This window comes from Amblyraja radiata, chromosome 4 (genome assembly GCF_010909765.2).
Source record: "Amblyraja radiata isolate CabotCenter1 chromosome 4, sAmbRad1.1.pri, whole genome shotgun sequence".
In the NCBI taxonomy this organism is placed as follows: Eukaryota; Metazoa; Chordata; class Chondrichthyes; order Rajiformes; family Rajidae; genus Amblyraja; species Amblyraja radiata.
Genome location: NC_045959.1, coordinates 90,858,665 through 90,877,825, shown reverse-complemented (window position 1 = coordinate 90,877,825; position 19,161 = coordinate 90,858,665). Strand labels below are relative to the sequence as shown.

Below are 19,161 nucleotides of genomic sequence, written 5' to 3'. Positions count from 1 at the left end.
TCCACGAGCAGCGGCCGTGACTAACCACGGGATTACCCCTCCTGCACACTCCCCCTTTCGGCCACCACAAGTCTCTCCCGCGGCTTTCTCGCTTCCGGGTTCATCCCCTCCCTCTAATCTTTCCGGTGAAGGAGGGGAGGATTTGGTCCGTACGCGTTCGAGCCGTATTAGTAGACCGCCTGATAGATATGGCAAACTTGTTTAACTTCAATGGCATGGGTGCTCACTATACTCACTCTTTAAGGGGGAAGGATGTAGATTGGTTTCTGCATGCAACCAATGTTATATAGGTTAACATCACTACCCCACTTTACTGTATCATTTATATTAACACCCATTTCCTATGCTACGCAGTTCGGGTTGCAGACAGGATGCAGTGACAACTAACATGCTACTGTGCTGTTAAGTCTGTATGTAGATTAAAGATGATCTTCAAATTACATGCCGTGTATATGTCTTATCTACAAATACCATACAGTAGCCTGAACTACTATTGGCTTCCCAGTAGCTCCTACTTCCTCGGGTTGTGCATTGCCTAATCATGAAAGAAAGGAGAAAGAAAGAGTGTCCTGGAGTGTTGAGCAATCTTTCTGGCTGGTTATCTCATGGCTGGGCTGCTAATGCCAATAATTGTGTGTCTGAAGCTGTTAGTAATCCCAAATGCAGGAGGGCGTGAAGGTTCAAATGAATATTACGCAAGAGTACTGCTGAACAGACACCGTTGATGTCTGTGTGGTTGTCTGGGAATTGTTGAAAGCAAGTAGTTTAGATAACAGTACGAGGTGTTGACGATATATTCTCTAATCCAGACTATCAGGCAAGGTCACCAAAATTACTGTGGATTTAGTATTAAGTTTTAGAGATACAGTGCGGAAACAGCCCTTTCAGCCCACTGAGTCTGCGTCGACCAGCGATACCCGTACTCTAGCACAATCCTACACATTAGGGACAAATTACAATTGTATCAAAGCCAATTAACCTGTATGTCATTGGAGTGTGGAAGGAAACCGGAGCACCCAGAGAAAACCCACGCGGTCTGGGGGAGAATGTACAAACTCCGTACAGACAGCACCCGTGCTCTGGATTGAACTAGAGTCTCTGGCGCCGTAAGGCAGCAACTCTACCGCGGCAACAGCGTGCTGTCCATGGTTGTGAAACCACCTCCTTGGGGATTGACGCACAGCAGTGACCCCAGTAAATATTTGTTCCCATTGCCTACTAGGTGCACTTACAGAGGACACACTGACTTTCGACAACTCCTCCTCCAAGATTAGCAGTGCACCGCAGGAAACCTTGGCCCCTATCCTGATCCCTTACGCCATCCTTCATGTTTAACCAGTTCAGAATCGCTTCCTACATGACTGCCAAACACAGCTTTAAGCTGTGGACAGTAATTTTAATCAGAGCCAGCAGCTATTTATTATATCTATCTACTGATTGCTTCCACCCAATCATCACCAGGGTTGTTCCCCGACTGAGAAATAAATCATTCAAATGACCCGGCAGCATTAAATTGACATAATCCTCTAAACAATCGTTTGGTATTGCTTAATCAACATTGTGATCTCCATGCCCCTTTGAGAAGTATACAAATTCAGCTTCCCTAAATTCCTGAATTGTTGCAAAAAACAATGGCAAAACATGATTGTTTTGGATGAGAACGTACATGGCACGAGTACCAAGTTTGCAGATGACACAAACGTGGGTGCTAGTGCAGATAGTGAAGATGGTTGTCAAAACCTGCAGCAGGATCTTGATCAGTTGGGCACGCGGACTGAGGAAAGGTTGATAGAATTTAATAAAGACAAATATGAGGTGTTGCATTTGGGAGCACTAACCTGGGCAGCACCTATGCAGTGAATGGGAAGGAGGTAGTTGAGGCAGGTACTATTGCAATGTTTAAGAAGCATTCAGTCAGGTACATGGATAGAATAGGTTTAGAGGGATATTGGGTAAACCCAGGCAGGTGGGACTAGTGTAAACATAGAAACATAGAAAATAGGTGCAGGAGTATTCAAATTCGAACCTTCGAGCCTGCACCGCCATTCAATATGATCATGGCATCGTGTAGATGGGACATTTTGGTCGGCCTGGGCAAGTTGGGCCGAAGGGCCTGTTTCCACACTGTATGACTCTATGAGGATAATATTCTGTCCATCTTTGAGCTGAGCTAGGGCATTTGTCGCTTCCTTTAGAACAGACATACAGGCCTCAGTTTAACATCTCTTCTGAAAGACAGCAAACACAAGATTCCCCGACTGCTTCACTGATGTATTGACCTAACTTACATGTTCAGATTTTGGATAAGGCTTTAACAACAGCCAACTGTTGCAGAAGCTGACAGTTTGATTGTTGCGACATCATGCCAAATAAATAAGGAAAGTCGTGAAGCAAATGTTAGAGTTAGCAAGCAGGTAGACATGAGTATAATGTGTTGTTCACTCACCTTATAATTGCAGGCAACATTCCCTAAAATCTGTTATTGGAGCTGAAGCAAAACACTCGTGCATTTCTTCATATTGTGAAAAACAGAGGAATTCCTTGAGAGTCATACCTCCGGAGGTTGAAGTAAAATTGATAGGTATCACAATCCTACAAATAGTTGCACCTCAAAACACAGATCTGACATTCTGATGTTCCAAATAGATTAGTTAATTTGTGCAGTGTCGTTGTGCAGTTGATTTGTGCATAGCATTTGTGATGTAACATTGCTACCAGCAAAACAGCTAAGAGATGCCAGTACGCTATTTACATCAGATTCAGAGTACCAGGTGAAATCTCTTCAATGTCACACGTGCCGTACATTCACAACAGGAGACAGAAATATGCCATTTTTCGTAAACTTCTTCATGAAAGTTATACCATCTGGCCTCACAGGGACGTACCAAGACTGTCAAAGGTCTACACTGATATTCAATTTTATCCTAAGTATTTCAAATTAGATTGCAAAAAGACATTTTATGGTCAAAGAGAAAAAGGTCTCGCAAAACAACTTGATGTATTATTATGCATGCATGTGAACTATCTTGGTCGGCTGCCAGTCACATTCCTTTTGAGTTTCACCACATCTCACATGAGCATCCTCTGACATCCTACGGCATGTCAAACAAAAATGGTTCTGGTTGAATTATGATTAGATTCAAGTGGTTTAAATGTATAGCTAAAATTCAGTCTAGCGCACTAGACTCCTGACTTTTGTGCCACTACTTCATGCCACTACTTCATGCCACTACTTCATGCCCTCCACAACCACCTCCTCCAATTTTCACTCCTTTTCCACCACCCTCTCTAATAAGTAGCAAGTCCTACTCCAGTAAAGCTTCACAGCCAACAGCAGTTTTCCTACGCATTACATAATTAAGCATTCATTATTGTGAGCCAGATTATTTTTTGGTCACAACTGAACTTGATTTTGATCTGGCCCAGTTTTGTTTTCTCCCCATAATAGGGTCATGCAAAAGGAAGAATAAATATAGATGTTACATCCCACCTTACCATGAAATCTCAAGGTCAAATAAAACATCATTATTGTCATTAAAGCTGACCTCCAAAACATTGGGAACCAATTTGTGACCTGAATGTTTATCTTTTGCTGCAAAACATTGACAATTTATTGATGATAGTAGCTACTTCCATCACACATATCATAACAGCAAATGTAAGACATGGGATCAGGCATAGGTCATATGGTCCTTTGAGCCTGATGCCACTTATTAAAAATCATGGGTTGATCTGCTGACTCAAAGCCAATCTCCAGTGTATCCACATATCCATTTATTCCTCTAATGTCCAGAAAACTATGCACCTCCGTTTTGAAGCTCCGTTCTGAGCTTCTACAGCTATCTAGAATAAAATATTCTGAAAATTCACAGTGAAGAAATGTCTCGTCATATCAGTCCTAAATGGTTTACCACTTATTCCGAATCTAGTCCCAGTCTCTACAATGAGAGAAAGCATCCCGTCTGTCACTAACTCCTAAAAAGCTGCAGACTCACGGCTAGGAAAGGTTAAAGCCATACGAGTCAAACAAGGACAATAGAACGAGTATTGAAGGGTACCTTGGTTAGCATGGACGAGTTGGGCCAAAGGTCATTTTCAGTGCTGTATAACTCTATGATTCTATCTTTACAAACTGTATATCTTTCAAGATCTTTTGCCCTACTTTTCAAGATTTGAATAATGGCAATCTTTGCTGTATTCGTTTATTATTATCACATGTACAATCATAAGATTATACAATCATAAGGCCCATCTACACTAAGATTCTATCATGGCTGATCTATCACTCCTAACCCCATTCCCCTGCTTTCTCCCCATAACCTCTGACACCTGTACTAATCAAGAATCTATCTATCTCGATCTTAAATATATCCACTGACTTGGCCTCCACAGCCTTCTGTGGCAAAGAACTCCACAGATTCACCATCCTCTGTCTAAAGAAATTCCTCCTCATCTCCTTCCTAAACGAACGTCCTTTAATTCTGAGGCTATGACCTCTAGTCCTAGACTCTCGCCACTAGTGGAAATATCCTCTCTACATCCACTCTATCCAAGCTAAGCCTCACAATGAAAAACTTTCTTTGCATGCTATCCAATCAAATCATATTATACACAAGATCAATTAGGTAGAGAGAAAAATAACAGAATGCACGATAGTATTACATTATAATTACAGAGAAAATGCAGATAAAAAAGAGCAAGTGCCATAATTAGATAGGTTGGGGGATGAAGACTACAACCGTAACATATGAAAGAACCGTTCAGTAGTTCAATAATAGCACGGAAGAAGCTGTTTTGAATTGTTGCTTTCTCGAGGCAGCATAAAGTGTGCATAAACCAAGCTATATGTAAAGTATATCCTCTCTTAGGCAAGGAGACCAAAACTGCACACAATACTTCCAGTGTGATCTCAACAAAGCCCTAAACAGTTTATTTAACCTGTAATAAAACCCTCTCATAATAAGGATCAACATATATTTTGCTGTCCTAATCGTTTGATGCATATAATGTCGGTCTTCAGCAATTTCAGCCATGATCATATCGAATGGCAATGCTGGCTTGAAGGGCTGAATGGCTTAATCTTGCACCTATTTTTCTATGTTTCTCCTGAATTGGAATAGTGAAATTCTTACTTGAGGCATCACAATAGATATGTACACAGTGCTCTGTAACTGCAATAATCAACAACAACATGATCAGTATTAAAAATATATTAAAAAAACACAAACCATAACAGGGCTCGAAATTAACGGTTGCCCGGGTGCCAATGGCAACCTCCAGTCCTGCTGGGCTACCTAAAAGCCATGCCATTTTGCCCGGCTTGGCAAGCACCCAGGACACCGCTCATTTAATCGTGAGCGGGCCCCCTCTCTATCACTCTCAATCTCCGCCCACCATTTGTGTCCGGGTCTCGGGTCTCGGGTCTCAGGTCTCCGCTCGGCACGGCCGGCCGCCTTATACATGCGCACTGCCATGGCCTGCACATCCTCCCCCTGCACATGCGCACAACCATGGCCAGAACATCATCGGCCGTGGTTGTGCGCATGTACCGCCCTGCACATGCGCACTGCCACGGCAACTGGTCGGCGTCGGCCACTTTCTCCCTCCCTTTGCATTGTGGGAGATCTTGCCGCCATCGCTGTCCAGTCGCCGCCTCAGCGCGACCGCTGAAAACCAACGCAGAATTACTTCCTGGAGCTGGAGTAACCCCCTGGAGTAACTCTTGATTCTTGGTTTCTTGGTCCTCCAAAAATATTCCAAATGGAATTTAAACTGGAGTGGACCCACTACAACCAAACTTCAAACTGAAAAATAACAGCCTATTGCATTTTTTCTTATTTATTGTGTACATATATGGTCTATGGTATATTGACACACTGAACTTTTATCTCCTGTTCTGTATTATGTTTACATATTCTGTTGTGCTGCATCACGGAAGAATTTCATTCTCCTATCTGGGCCACATGACAATAAAAATCTCTTGACTCTTGACTTGGACTTAAGCAAAAAAGGGTTCTTGGGGAAAAAAGAGCTACCTTAAATTTAGTTGCGTCTGGTTGGGTACCTTTGGTAGGGTGAAGCCTATTCCATGTTTTAATTGTGCGGGGGAATCCATGGAGCAGCCAGCATCTCTGGATACAAGAAATTGGGTGACATTTCGGGTAGAGACCCTTCTTTAGATTTCTTCTGGTTTTAGTGTTTTTAGTTTTTAATTTAAAGATACAGCATGGAAACAGGCCCTTCGGCCCACCAAGTCCACGCCGAACACCGATCACCCGTAGATTAGTTCTATCCCACACATTAGCGACGTAAGTCAAGAGTCAAGAGTGTTTTATTCTCTCACGTCCCAGTTAGAACAATGAAATCCTTACTTGCAGCAGCACAACAGAATATGTAAACATAGTACTCTGTAAACAATGTTATAAATGAGAAAACAAAACTCCATGCAGACAGCACCCATATTCATGATCAATTCCGGGTCTCTGGCACTTTTAGGCAGCAACTTTATGGCCAATGTACTGCCCCAGAGCCTTGAACTGAATTAAAACATGCAGTAGCAGTAAAGGGGGACATAGCGTCACTTAGAGATTTAAGACTGAAAATGGATAGTTTCTTTTTTTTTAGTAACCAAAGTTATCAACGTATAGTTTTTTGTGTGTTGGAAAATAAAATATAGTGGCACAGCTAGTGGCGTCACATGCCTCACATGCCAGAGATCTGTGTTCGATCCTGTTCTCGGGCACTGTCAGTGTTGAATTTGCACATTCTCCCTGCAAGCATGTGGTTTTCCTCCCACATCCCAAAGACGCATTGGCTTTGTAGGTTAACTTGTCTCTGTAAAATTGCCCCTAATGTGTAGGGATTGGGTGAGGAAAGTGGGATAACAGAACTGGTGTGAATGAGTAGACAAAAATGCTGGAGAAACTCATCAGTTGAGGCAGCATCTATGGAGCGAAGGAAATAGGAGACGTTTTGGTTCGAGACCCTTCTTCAGACTGATTTGAGGGTGCGGAGGGGGCGGGAAGAAGAAAGGAAGAGGCGGAGACAGTGGGCTGAGGGAGACCTGGGAAGCGGAGGAGAAAACAGGGACTACCTGAAATTGGAGGTCAAAGTTCATACCGCTGGGGTGTAAGCTGCCCAAGCGAAATATGAGGTGCTGCTCCTCCAATTTACGGTGGTCTCAATCTGGCCATGGAGGAGGCCCAGGACAGAAAGGTTGGATTAGGAATGGGAGGGGGAGTTGAAATGCTGAGCCACCGGGAGATCAGGTTGGTTATTGCGAACCGAGCGGAGGTGTTGGGCGAAGTGATCGCCAAGCCTATGCTTGGTCTCACCGATGTAGGACAGCTGACACCTAGAGCAGCGGATGCAATAGATGAGGTTGGAGGAGGTGCAGGTGAACCTCAGCCGCACCTGGAAAGATTGCTTGGGTCCTTGAATGGAATCAAGGGGGGAGGTAAAGTGACAAGTGTAGCATTTTCTGCAGTTGCAAGGGAAAGTGCCAGGAGAGGAGGTGGTTTGGGTGAGAAGGGACGAATTGACCAGGGAGTTATAGATAGATAGATATAATTTATTTGCCACACAACCAGGGTTGGTGGAAATTTGGGTTGTCAGCAGCAGTACAATAATAAAGAACACACAATAAAACTGTAACACAAACATCCACCACAGCATTCATCACTGTGGTGGAAGGCACAAAAATGTGGCCAGTCCTCCTCCATTTCCCCCCCGTGTACAGGACCAGAGTCCAGTCAGTCCAGGATCGGCTCTTCCTCACCGGAGACCGCAGCTTTAGATTGTTGTAGGCCGCAGGCCGGCGGTCGAGATTTAAAGTCCCCGTCGCAGCCAGAAGCACCGTAGACTGCAGGGCGGCGGTCGAAGCTCCCCTCCAGGGGTGATGGTAAGTCCAAACCGGCCCCGCGGTAGAAGTTGGCCGCGGGCCGGCAGTGATGGCTTCTTCTTCCCCCGGGTCCCCAACGTGAGATCCCGGGCTGTTATGGAGGGAGCGGTCTCTGCAGAAAGCCGACAGGGGAGTAGATGGGAAGATGTGGCCAGTGGTGGGATCCCGTTGGTAGACAAAGCTGGACAAAATCAGCGGGTGAGGCAGCATCAATGGATTGAAGGAATAGGCGACTTTTTGGGTCGAGACCCTTCTTCAGACTGATGTTGGGAGGGGTGAGGGGCAGGAAAAAGAAAGGAAGAGGCGGAGACGGTAGGCTGTGGGAGAGCTGGGAATGGGAGGGGAAGGAGGGAGGGAGATAGCAGGGACTACCTGAAATTAGAGAAGCCAATGTTCATACCGCTGGGGTGTAAACTACCCAAGCAAAATATGAGGTGCTGTTCCTCCAATTTGCGGTGGGCCGCACTCTGGCCATGGAGGAGGCCCAGGACAGAAAGGTCGGATTCAGAATGGGAGGGTGGATTTGAAGTACTGAGCCACCGGGAGATCAGGTTGGTTATTGCAAACTGAGTGGAGGTGTTGTGCGAAGCGATCGCCAAGCATGAGCTTGGTCTCACCGAGGTTGATCATAAACTGAATAATCCAACCAGATTTTTGTTTGGAAGTGGAAAGAGATAATAGAAATTGCATTCATTGCAACGTTTAAAAAGAGATGAGATTCTGTATTGTAATTTTGATGCATGACATTGTGGTATATATCATGTCTTGATTGGTGAATATGTTTAGTTTGCGACTTAATTTGAAGCAGAAATAATATGTGAACGCTTCATTGACCCCAATTCCGACTGGTAACTACGCACTTCGTCCGAGCACATTATCGCACGCGTCATGCAAGTCATCTTAAATGACCATCTAAACTGTAATTTGGCAACCTAAAATGCTGCCGAGGTTGCCCGGCTGGCAACAGTGAAAAAAAGTTAAGTGAGAGCCCTGCATAATAGTGCAAAGACAAAAAAGACTGGAGCTTGGTAGTTTGAAGCTTAGTTGGAGGTTGTAGTGTTTAATAGCCTGATGAATGTTCATGTTAATGCACAGACCATGATCTCTTACTCAACTCATCAAAAACAAAAAAGAACTCATCATCGACCTAAGACGCCAGCCATCCCCCAAAACTCCTGTGCTCATTAAAGGTGAATCCATCTTCATCACTGACACTTTCAAACTCCTTGGAACCCACATCAGCAACAACCTCAAATGGAGGACAAACGCAGAACACATCTACGGAAAAGCTCAGCAAAGACTTTTCCATCTCCGACAGCTAAGGAAGTTCAGAGTAAGGTCTCATCTCATGCTCCGCTTCTATACAGCCTCATCGAAAGCATCCTCACTTCATCCATCACAGTCTGGTTCAGCAGTCTCGACTCACTCTCCCGGAAGAAATTACAGCGCATCATAAACAGAGCATCCAAAATTATTGGCTTACCCCTACCATCCCTTGAATCACTTTACTACAAACGGACACTTCACAAAGCCCGCAAGATCATCTCTGACCCCACTCACCCTGCACACTATGCCTTTCAGCTACTGCCCTCTGGGAGGCGTTACAGGTCAATTGCCTCCAAAACAAACCGCTTCAAAAACAGTTTCATTCCCACTGCAATTAACTTTTTAAACTCTGTACGGTGAGGAAATACGAATAAGCATGGCCCTTATGTATTATGAAATGTGTCTGTTTGTATGTATATCTATGTTACAAGTTTAATGTTTGATGAAATGTTGGAACCTGTACCGAGCTGTACTGAAAACAAATTCCACCAGCCTGGCTGTGTGGTCATTAAAATACATTACAATACAATACAATAAGAAGCTGCTCCTGGTCCTGAATGTTGATTTGCAGGTTCCTATACATTCTTCCCAATGGCAAGAGGGAAAGAAGAGTGTGGTCAGGGTGGTGTGGGTACCTGATGATGCCGGCCCTCTTTTGAGGCAACAAGTAGATCCCTTCATTGGTGGGGAGGTCAGTCCCCATTTTGGACTGGGCAGTGTTTACTTTTTTGCAATCTTCTTTGTTTCTGGCAGTTTGAATTGCCGAACTAGGCTGTGATGCAACCAGTCAATATGCTCTCTACTGTACACTGTAGAATTTCCAGAGAGTATTCGTTGTAATGCCAAATATCCTCAATCTTATAAGAGAGGAGTTGATGGCCTTTTTTTTTTAATGATTGCATCAATGTGCTGTGTCCAGGACAGATCCTCAGAGATATGCATGCCCAGGAATCTGAAGTTTTTGACTCTCCTCACCACCATCCCATCGACAAAGACAGGTTTGTGGGTCTACGATCAACAATCAGTTCCTTTGTTTCACTGACTTGGTTTTAATCTAGGCTCATATTCTGGACCAGGACTGAGAAAATGCCATATTATTTAATGTACTGTAAAAAATTCCACTGCAATCGTTGAAGAAATGGAAGTTCTCCTTGGTGACTTAGTCAATGTAAAATATCAATAAAATTAATTATCTGGTCATTTATGTAATTGCTGTTGGTGAATGCTTCCTGTATGTAAATTTTTTAAATGTGTTTTCTACTTTATAATGTGACAATATACATTTTAAAAGCACGTGCATATTGCATATGAAAAGGTACTAAATATATCCTAGACTTTCGTTCCCTGAAATGGTGTGATAAAAATCAGATCAAAAATATTGTTGCAGGTACCTTATTTACCCATAAATAGTTCCCTATTTATGAACGTGATGGTTGAGCAACATATCATTGCTTAACTTATCTTATTATTTTTTTCCAAGAAGTATTAATTTCATTTCAAACGTACCATGTTTAAACCTATCAAGTTAACCAGTCCTGACAATTTAAATTATTTTCCAAGACTTAGACCAGAACATCATTTGGACCAGGGGTGGGGAACGTTTTCATGGTGGAATGCCGCATCAAGTTAGCTGTAATCTAATAAGGCCGCATCCAAGAAACTTCAACTTCAAAATGTACATTATTTTGTTAAAATAGCCCTCATGACTTACTAATGTTTTAATTGTGGCCGTCAGTCGGGGAGGATTATTTAGTTGAATCTTCTTTTACTCTTTGGTATTTTAAATACGTTCATTTTAAGATTAAAATTAAAATAATAAAAGACGAACAAAAACATATAATAAAAACAAAAAGATTTGTTCTACAAATATTGCATTCAATCAAAAGGCCGCACTTAATGGCCTAGAAGGCCGCAGGTTCCCCACCCCTCATTTGGACCAATGCGGCAGGTTGTTACCATAGCAGCTTGACAGAATCATACAATGACTTGATGGAAATTTTAGTTTAGTTTAGAGATACAGTGTGGAAACAGGCCTTTCGGCCCACTGAGTTCACACCGACCAACAATCACACAAACACGAGCTCTATGTCATATACACTAGAGGCAATTTACAGAAGGCAAACAATCTACAAACCTTCATGTATTTGGTATGTGGTGGGAAACTGGAGCACCTGCAGAAACCCCATGTGGTCACAGGGAGAATGTATAAACTGCATAATGTAGAATGTATAAAGTGACACTACAACTTTACCATTGTACCATTGTGCCACTCATTCGTGTTGGGTCCAAGACAAGTGGATTTCCCTTCATCCGCTTATACCTTATCATGTAACCTGCAGTACAATTATACAACTTAATCTTCCAAATTAAGTTGACAGAAGTAATTTGAGCTAATATTGTTCATTAAAAAGTTAAATTGTCCACTAATTTAAATTAAGCAGTATGAGTAACATCGTATTCTGGAAATTCCCAAAATACAGTTATCAGGTTATTTGAATTAATAGCAGCAGATAGAATAAAAGTTTAAGGTACACAAAAATGCTGGAGAAACTCAGCGGGTGCAGCAGCATCTATGGAGCGAAGGAAATAGGCAACGTTTCGGGCCAAAACCTTCTTCAGACTGATGGGGGGTGGGGGGGGGCGGGGAGAAGAAAGGAAAAAGGAGGAGGAGGAGCCCGAGAGCTGAGGGAGAGATAGGAAGGGGAGGAGATAGCAAGGGCTAACAAAATTGGGAGAATTCAATGTTCATGCCCCTAGGATGCAGACTCCCCAAGCGGAATACGAGGTGCTGTTCCTCCAATTTCCGGTGTTGAACGCTCTGGCCATGGAGGAGACCCAGGACAGAGAGGTTGGATACGGAATGGGAGGGGGAGTTGAAGTGCTGAGCCATCGGGAGGTTAGGTTGGTTAATGCGGACCGAGCAGAGGTGTTCGGCGAAACGATCGCCAAGCCTCCGCTTGGTCTCACCGATGTAGATCAGCTGACATCTAGAGCAGCGGATACAATAGATGAGGTTGGAGGAGATGCAGGTGAATCTCTGTCACACCTGGAACGACTGCTTGGGTCCTTGAATGGAGTTGAGGTGGGAGGTAAAGCGACAAGCGTAGCATCTCTTGCGGTTGAAAGGGAAAGTGCCCGGGGAGGGGGTAGTACGGGAGGGAGGGGAAGAATTGACAAGGGAGTTACGGAGGGAGCGGTCTTTGCGGAAGCCAGACATGGGGGGAGATGGGAAGATGTGGCGAGTGGTGGGGTCACGTTGGAGGCGGCGAAACTGACGGAGGATTACTTGTTGTATGTGACGGCTGGTGGGATGAAAGGTGAGGACTAGGGGGACTCTGCCCTTGTTGCGAGTGGGGGGGATGGGGAGAGAGAGCAGTGTTGCGGGGTATGGAAGAGACCCTGGTGCGAGCCTCATCTATGGTGGAGGAGGGGAACCCCCGTTCCCTGAAGAATGAAGATGCCCTGGTGTGGAACGCCTCATCCTGGGAGCAGATGCGGTGTAGACGGAGGAATTGGGAGTAGGGGATGGAGTCCTTACAGGAAGCAGGGTGGGAAGAAGTGTAGTCCAGATAGCCATGGGAGTCAGTAGGTTTATAGTGGATGTCGGTCAGAAGTTTATCACTTGCGATGGCGATAATGAGATCAAGGAATGGTAGGGAAGTGTCGGAAATGGTCCAGGTGTATTTGAGTGCCGGATGGAAGTTAGTGGTGAAGTGGATGAAGTCAGTCAGTTGTGTGTGGGTGCAGGAGATGGCACCAAAGCAGTCGTCGATGTAGTGGAGGTAGAGGTCGGGGATGGGGCCCTGGTACGTATCGAACAAGGATTGTTCGACGCACCCGACAAAGAGGCAGGCGTAGCTGGGGCCCATGCGTGTGCCCATAGCTACTCCTTGTATTTGGAGGAAATGGGAGGAGTCAAATGAGAAGTTTAGATGACCCATTCACTGTTGAAGACTTAAGGGCCTGTCCCACGAGCATGCGACTCCATGCGGCAAGCGCGGCCAAACCAGAAGCGGGGGCCGCGCGGAGGTCGAGTGAGTGACATGAAGTTCGAGCGAAGTCCGCGGGAAGTTCGCGCGTAACATACGGCGTTGAGGCGGCTGCGGGCCAACAGGCCGTTGCCGCGCAGAATTTTTTAACACGGTCAGTTTTTCGGAGCCCCGCGCGATGTCGGGACCAGCTCCGCACAACTCCATACGGCTCCGGCGATCGAAGTGGGACCGGTCCCGCGATGCCGTACGGCTCAAGCGACCACATTAGGACGCGCTTGCCGCATGCAGGCGCATGCTAGTGGGACCGGCCCTTTAGGTCGCGCTTGCCGCATGGAGTTGCATGCTCGTGGGACAGGCCCTTTACTTAACAATAGTGCTCAAGTTAGTAGTAATTTAAGGTGCTGAATAATGTACCATAAGAGAAGCATATTGAACAGCACAGTAAGTCGATTGGCTTAACTCCAATTTTTCCTCAATTGATCGATATCAATGCACTAATTAAGACGTAATACCACTACTTGAACTGAGGCAAGGTTGATGACCTGGTAGTTCATGAGCTCAGTCTAGATGCAGTTTGACTATCCTGTCTTAATATCCTGTAGGGGCAGAAAAATAAATATAATAATGTTCCTGCTTTCAATATATGAGATTGCATTTGCCAATCAATATACAATTCAAAAGATATACAGGGATGTTTGGGGACACATTAATTACTGCAACAAAGCAATACGGGATGACTAAAGAATAAGGTGGGGCTGGGAGGGAGGGTCAAATCTTATTTTATTTTAAAGGCCCAGATAAACTGACTTGAGTTGAGTCGAGTCGAATTTATTACTACATGTACAAAGGTACAGTTAAAAGCTTTTGAATGCGTGCTAACCAATCAGATGAAATTTGATGCATTGGGTAACCATTGTACTGTGCTATGGTTAAACCACATCGAGTCTATGCCTGCAAGCTTGTGCACCATTTCTGGGAAACGAATAACCTCCCATTTCTGCTGGAGATCAAAAATGGATCATGTCTGCAGAGACACTATGTACTTTGGGACGAGTGACCATAATTCGATGTTTTAAGATAGTAATGGAGAAAGATAGAAACTTCAGCAAAGCTTTTGACAAGGTCCCACATGCTTGTCTAGTTTGGAAGGTTAGGTTGTATGGGATCCATGGAAAGTTAGCTAATTGGATATATATTTGGCGTAAGAAGGTTCTCTGCCTGAAACGTCACCCATTCCTTCTCTCCAGAGATGCTGCCTGTGTAGAAACATTTATTCTGGAGAGCCCATTTGACCACGTCAATCACACAATGATCTGCACAGACCGTCCTCAAACCCTTGCATGAAAACCAACAGGTTGATCAAGTTGTTTAGTTCAAAGCGGATTGTAAAAGTAAATTGGCAGAATGGCTCATAACCTAAACTATCAAACATGCATTAACACTCTGCTTTGCAAGTGATGAGAAGTGACCTCTTGTCAGATCCTAACCGCACACCTGGAGTCTCAGCGCCAGCCTACTCTGACCGCAAGGAGGCTGCGGTGTTTATGAGATTGTCACCCGTCTCCTTCTTAAATTTACATTTATCATCTTGGGGAAAGACAAATAATTTAAAAGGAAATCCAACAATCGGCCCAATGCCGATCCCTGTAGCACACCACTAATTCTGTTCAACTTCCAAAATATATGCCTTTAAGTCTAACACGAGGAATGTACATGCAAACAAGCATACACAGAAGTGCAAGTGCACTTATACACACACATCCTATATTAAAACAAATGCATTCATCATAATTTCAACACAAACATATGGATGACAGGTCACCCCATGCAGCTGAGTGGCATAACATTGCATGTTCTGTGGGCTGTTCCCAGGGACACAAACTGAAACAAAGATAAATTATGACTAAAATGTTATCAATGTCCTTCCTAGGATAAATGAAGTTATATCGTATTGTAACTTAGCCAGAACAGTGATCTAGCAGTGGTGCTGTTGCTGCACAACTCCAGTGACCTGGATTCAATCCCGACCTCGGATGCTCTCCATATGGAGTTTGCATATTCTCCCTGTGACAGTTGCCTCTGTGCGCCTCCGTATCTACCCAGAGACAGGCTGGTCACTCAATTGGCTACTGTGAACTGTCCCAATGAATGCAAGTGGATGGCAAAAGATTCAAAAATGGATTGATAGGGACATGAGAGAACAGGTTAAGTTTGGGGGGGCGGGGACAGATGGGAATGCGCTGGAAGCTGGCATGGATGTGCATGGCCAAACTCTGCTGCCTTTCCATCAAGGTGTTATGCACAATCAATTGCTCAGGGCCATGTGATGAGAGATACTGAAGCTTGGTGCAGGCATCTCCAAAGCTCTTTAGGAAAAGCGACAATTTGAAGTATCACTGAGATCCTACAACCGCAGTTAAAAAAAATCTATCAGCTAATTTCCTCATGGGATATATGGGAAGGAAAGACTGACAGCATTTTGATATAATTTTTCTCAACAATTTAAATAATCTAACTTACACAATGCATGGTGCAGAATTGATCGATAGTAACATATACTTATGTATCTTATGAGCAAGGTATAATTTGGGAGGCAAAAGCTAAATCAGGCTGATCGTTATGTATTTTCTGATTACGAAATTGGTTATTTTATTGGGGAAAGTATGTTAGGCTCTTCAACTAAAATATATACAGTAGAAAATTTAATATGTGGCATATACGTGCAAACCCATTGCTCACATAGAAGCATAAATGCAGTTACACACAAATATCCTATTTAAAATCAACTTGGCATGCTTACCCATTTCAACGCCCAAATATATGCTCCTATGCAGACTCATATTCTTGTATCTATGCACTTTTATTTCCATATACATGTATATATGATTATGTGTATCTGCATGCATACGACTTAGTATAATACACATCACATAGACGCACATTTAAATCACCAAGGCATAGACTACAGCCAAAGTGCCAGTGGAGGGATTAATATAGATAGTTGGCATGTGCATGGTACACAAAAAGCACTTTCTGTGCTGCATGACTCTAGGGTACATGTATACAGATAAAATAATTTCCATATCAATGCATATGTGCCCATACTTGAACATATGCAAATACACATGCTTGAGCACATGTTTACATGCATGCACAGAAGCACCTACACAAACACACATATACTGACTATTTATTCATACCATTATACATGCGCATTTATAGTAATGCCACATTCAAAGTTAACACAGTTCGTTTAACAATCACGAGCCTTTCATTTCGGGGTGATGAAGGTACGATCAAAAGGGACACCGTATGTATTAAAGATCTGATTTGATGCACAGTACGTGGTCTGGATGATATCACGGACATCTCGATGCCATGAATAACTATATTGGGACCCTCCTCTCCCCAATCTTCTTGTCCTTATTCTTAAACCTCAAAATTACAAGATACTAAATCACCCTCCAAATAACACCAATCTCATGGAAAGCTTTTTTTGGTTGTGTTTGTATCTCATGGAAAGCTTTTTTTGGTTGCATCTCTAAATTCATCTCTAAACCCGGATTTTGTTTACCAGATAGAATACAATTTGCAATACCTAGGAAGCCGGACACGTCCAATTCAGAACTTAAAAAAAAGAATCACAGATCTGACCGCAATGAAACATGACTTTAGCTAAATTGCGTCGGCGACTTGTTTCCCACTCGCCACCCCCTCCTGGTTTTCTGGTGTTTTGTTGCGCCTTGCCACTGTCATCGTCCGCTGCAGACACACACGGCACCGGCCAGGGTTAAACGCTGAAGACAAACCGCATTGTAGTACCGTGCAACCTTCTGCTGCCTGCCTGCCTGCTCGGCGAGGTGACACTGTCGCTCCCGGTGTAACACTTCAATCCGCAGCGCCGCCCGCTCAGCCTCCCGTCCATCCGATGCGTTCACTTCAGCGCCCAGTTCAATCAATGGGTTCATTTCAACACCCGCCACACACAACGAAAATATAAAACAAACGTGTCAACACCTTTCGCAAAGTGAAAACTTAATCCATTCATTGATCTTCGCGTCGTGTTAACGCGTAACTGATATATATTTATTTTAACACGTGGTAAGACATAGACATTGACACAGATACATGCATACAACTATATGCATGTGCCCATAGATGTACCCATAGACTGATATTTGTATATTTAGACATATGTGTACATATTACATATGCATAACAATCATTATCTCCTACCTGCTTTCTGAGATATGCAGTTTCTTCCCTTCTACGAGGAAAACCTTCCTTTTCTTTTTTTTTGTAGACAAAATTGCTGGAGAAACTCTGTCATTTGATTAATCCCCCTGTTCCCATGATTGTTATGCCCAATTATAAATGGGTTGATAGAATTATCACATGCCTGTCTACTGCAGAATAAACGTGTTTTCTTTCCGTGTTTCCTGCAGCCTGGATCTCTCTCTCTCTCTCTCTCTCTCTCCCTCTCTCTCTCTCTCTCTCTCTCTCTCTGAGTGCAGAACTGTTGTGAAGGAAATTTCTTCTGGGCTGCTGACGTCACGTCAGTCACAGCAACAACTAAAACCCAGCAACGAAAAGTAATGAGAAAGTGAAGAGACAACCGCGGCCAACTGCATTAGCACCCGGAGTTCCAGTCAGCCGTTTTGTACTGACCGTTTTGCAAGTGGAGTGGGTAGCCAAGTGCGTTTGGTATCTGAGCAACAGCTCACAAAAAAAACATCGCTGGCCGAAACATTGCAAGCCGTGGAAACACAATGGACAGACAGGAGAAATTGATGAAGATCCGCAAACCTGACTTTGCCATACACTCTCATTGCGACGAGCAAAGGTGTTAAAATTGGATGACCTTTTAGCAGAGGTGTTGCTCTTTGAATCCTGAACTGATATCACGTAGACAGATCATCTGATAATTCCCACAAATGTGCATGCTTCCTACCCACAAAGCTGTTTCTGTTGAGTCTCAATTGATTGATTGAAAGATACAGTATGGTAACAGGCACTTCAGCCCACAGAGTCTATGCTGACCATCGATCACCCGTTCACACTAGTTCTATGTTATACCACTTTCTCATCCACTCCCTGCTACACTATGGGCATTTTACAGGCCAATTAGCACACAAACCCACATATTTTCGGATGTGGGAGGAAACAGGAGCGACTGGAGGAAACCCACACGGTTACAGAAATGTCAGGGCTGCCAACAAGGGGTGAGAGTTGAAAGTGAGAAATTGCGAGGGAGTGTAGCGACCAAGGGGGGGTGTCCCCTCTCCCATGGTAGGGAGCTTTTGCATTTTTCAGCTTGAAATTGTGCAATCAGGTGCATACTGTAGCGATTCTTTTAACTTACACTTGAATGCAACATTTATGCTTTAAATTGGATTAGGTATGAATAAGGTTATGCTAAATTACATTCCTAATTACATTCCACAGTAGAGCCAGGCTCTGATCAACAGGAGCAGCACATGAATGACTATATTCACGTATGGAAATCAGATTATAATTCATGCTGTTATGCATATATATATATATATATGCATATATATATATATATATATATATATATATATATATATATATATATATATATATATATATATATATATATATATATATATATATATATATACACAGAAAAAACAGAGAAACAAGGCAAGAGTCAGGCTTCCATCACTGCTCTGCACAAATAAATCAATCACTTACCTTTTGACTATAGAAACAAGACGAAAATAATGCTACATATTCAATCGTACATGGTTCAATGAAATTAAGATACAAGTAAAACATATATATGGAAGCAGGCCCTTCAGCCCACCAAGTCCACACCGACCAGCAATCTATCATACACCAGTTCCATCCATCACGCTAGGGACAATTTACAGATGCCAATTAACCTACAAACCTGCACTTCTTTCGGATGTGGGAGAAACC

At 43.5% G+C, this 19,161-nt stretch overlaps 1 protein-coding gene across 1 annotated transcript in view; it reads right to left on the bottom strand.

The window, feature by feature from the left end:
• Nucleotides 1-17,688, bottom strand: part of fam135b (family with sequence similarity 135 member B) — a 423,599-nt gene extending 405,911 nt beyond the window's left edge. Inside the window, exon 1 of the mRNA XM_033019952.1 lies at nucleotides 17,455-17,688. The gene's annotated coding sequence lies outside the window, so the exon portion shown is untranslated. The remainder of the gene's footprint in view (nucleotides 1-17,454) is intronic.
• Nucleotides 17,689-19,161: the final 1,473 nt, after the last annotated feature.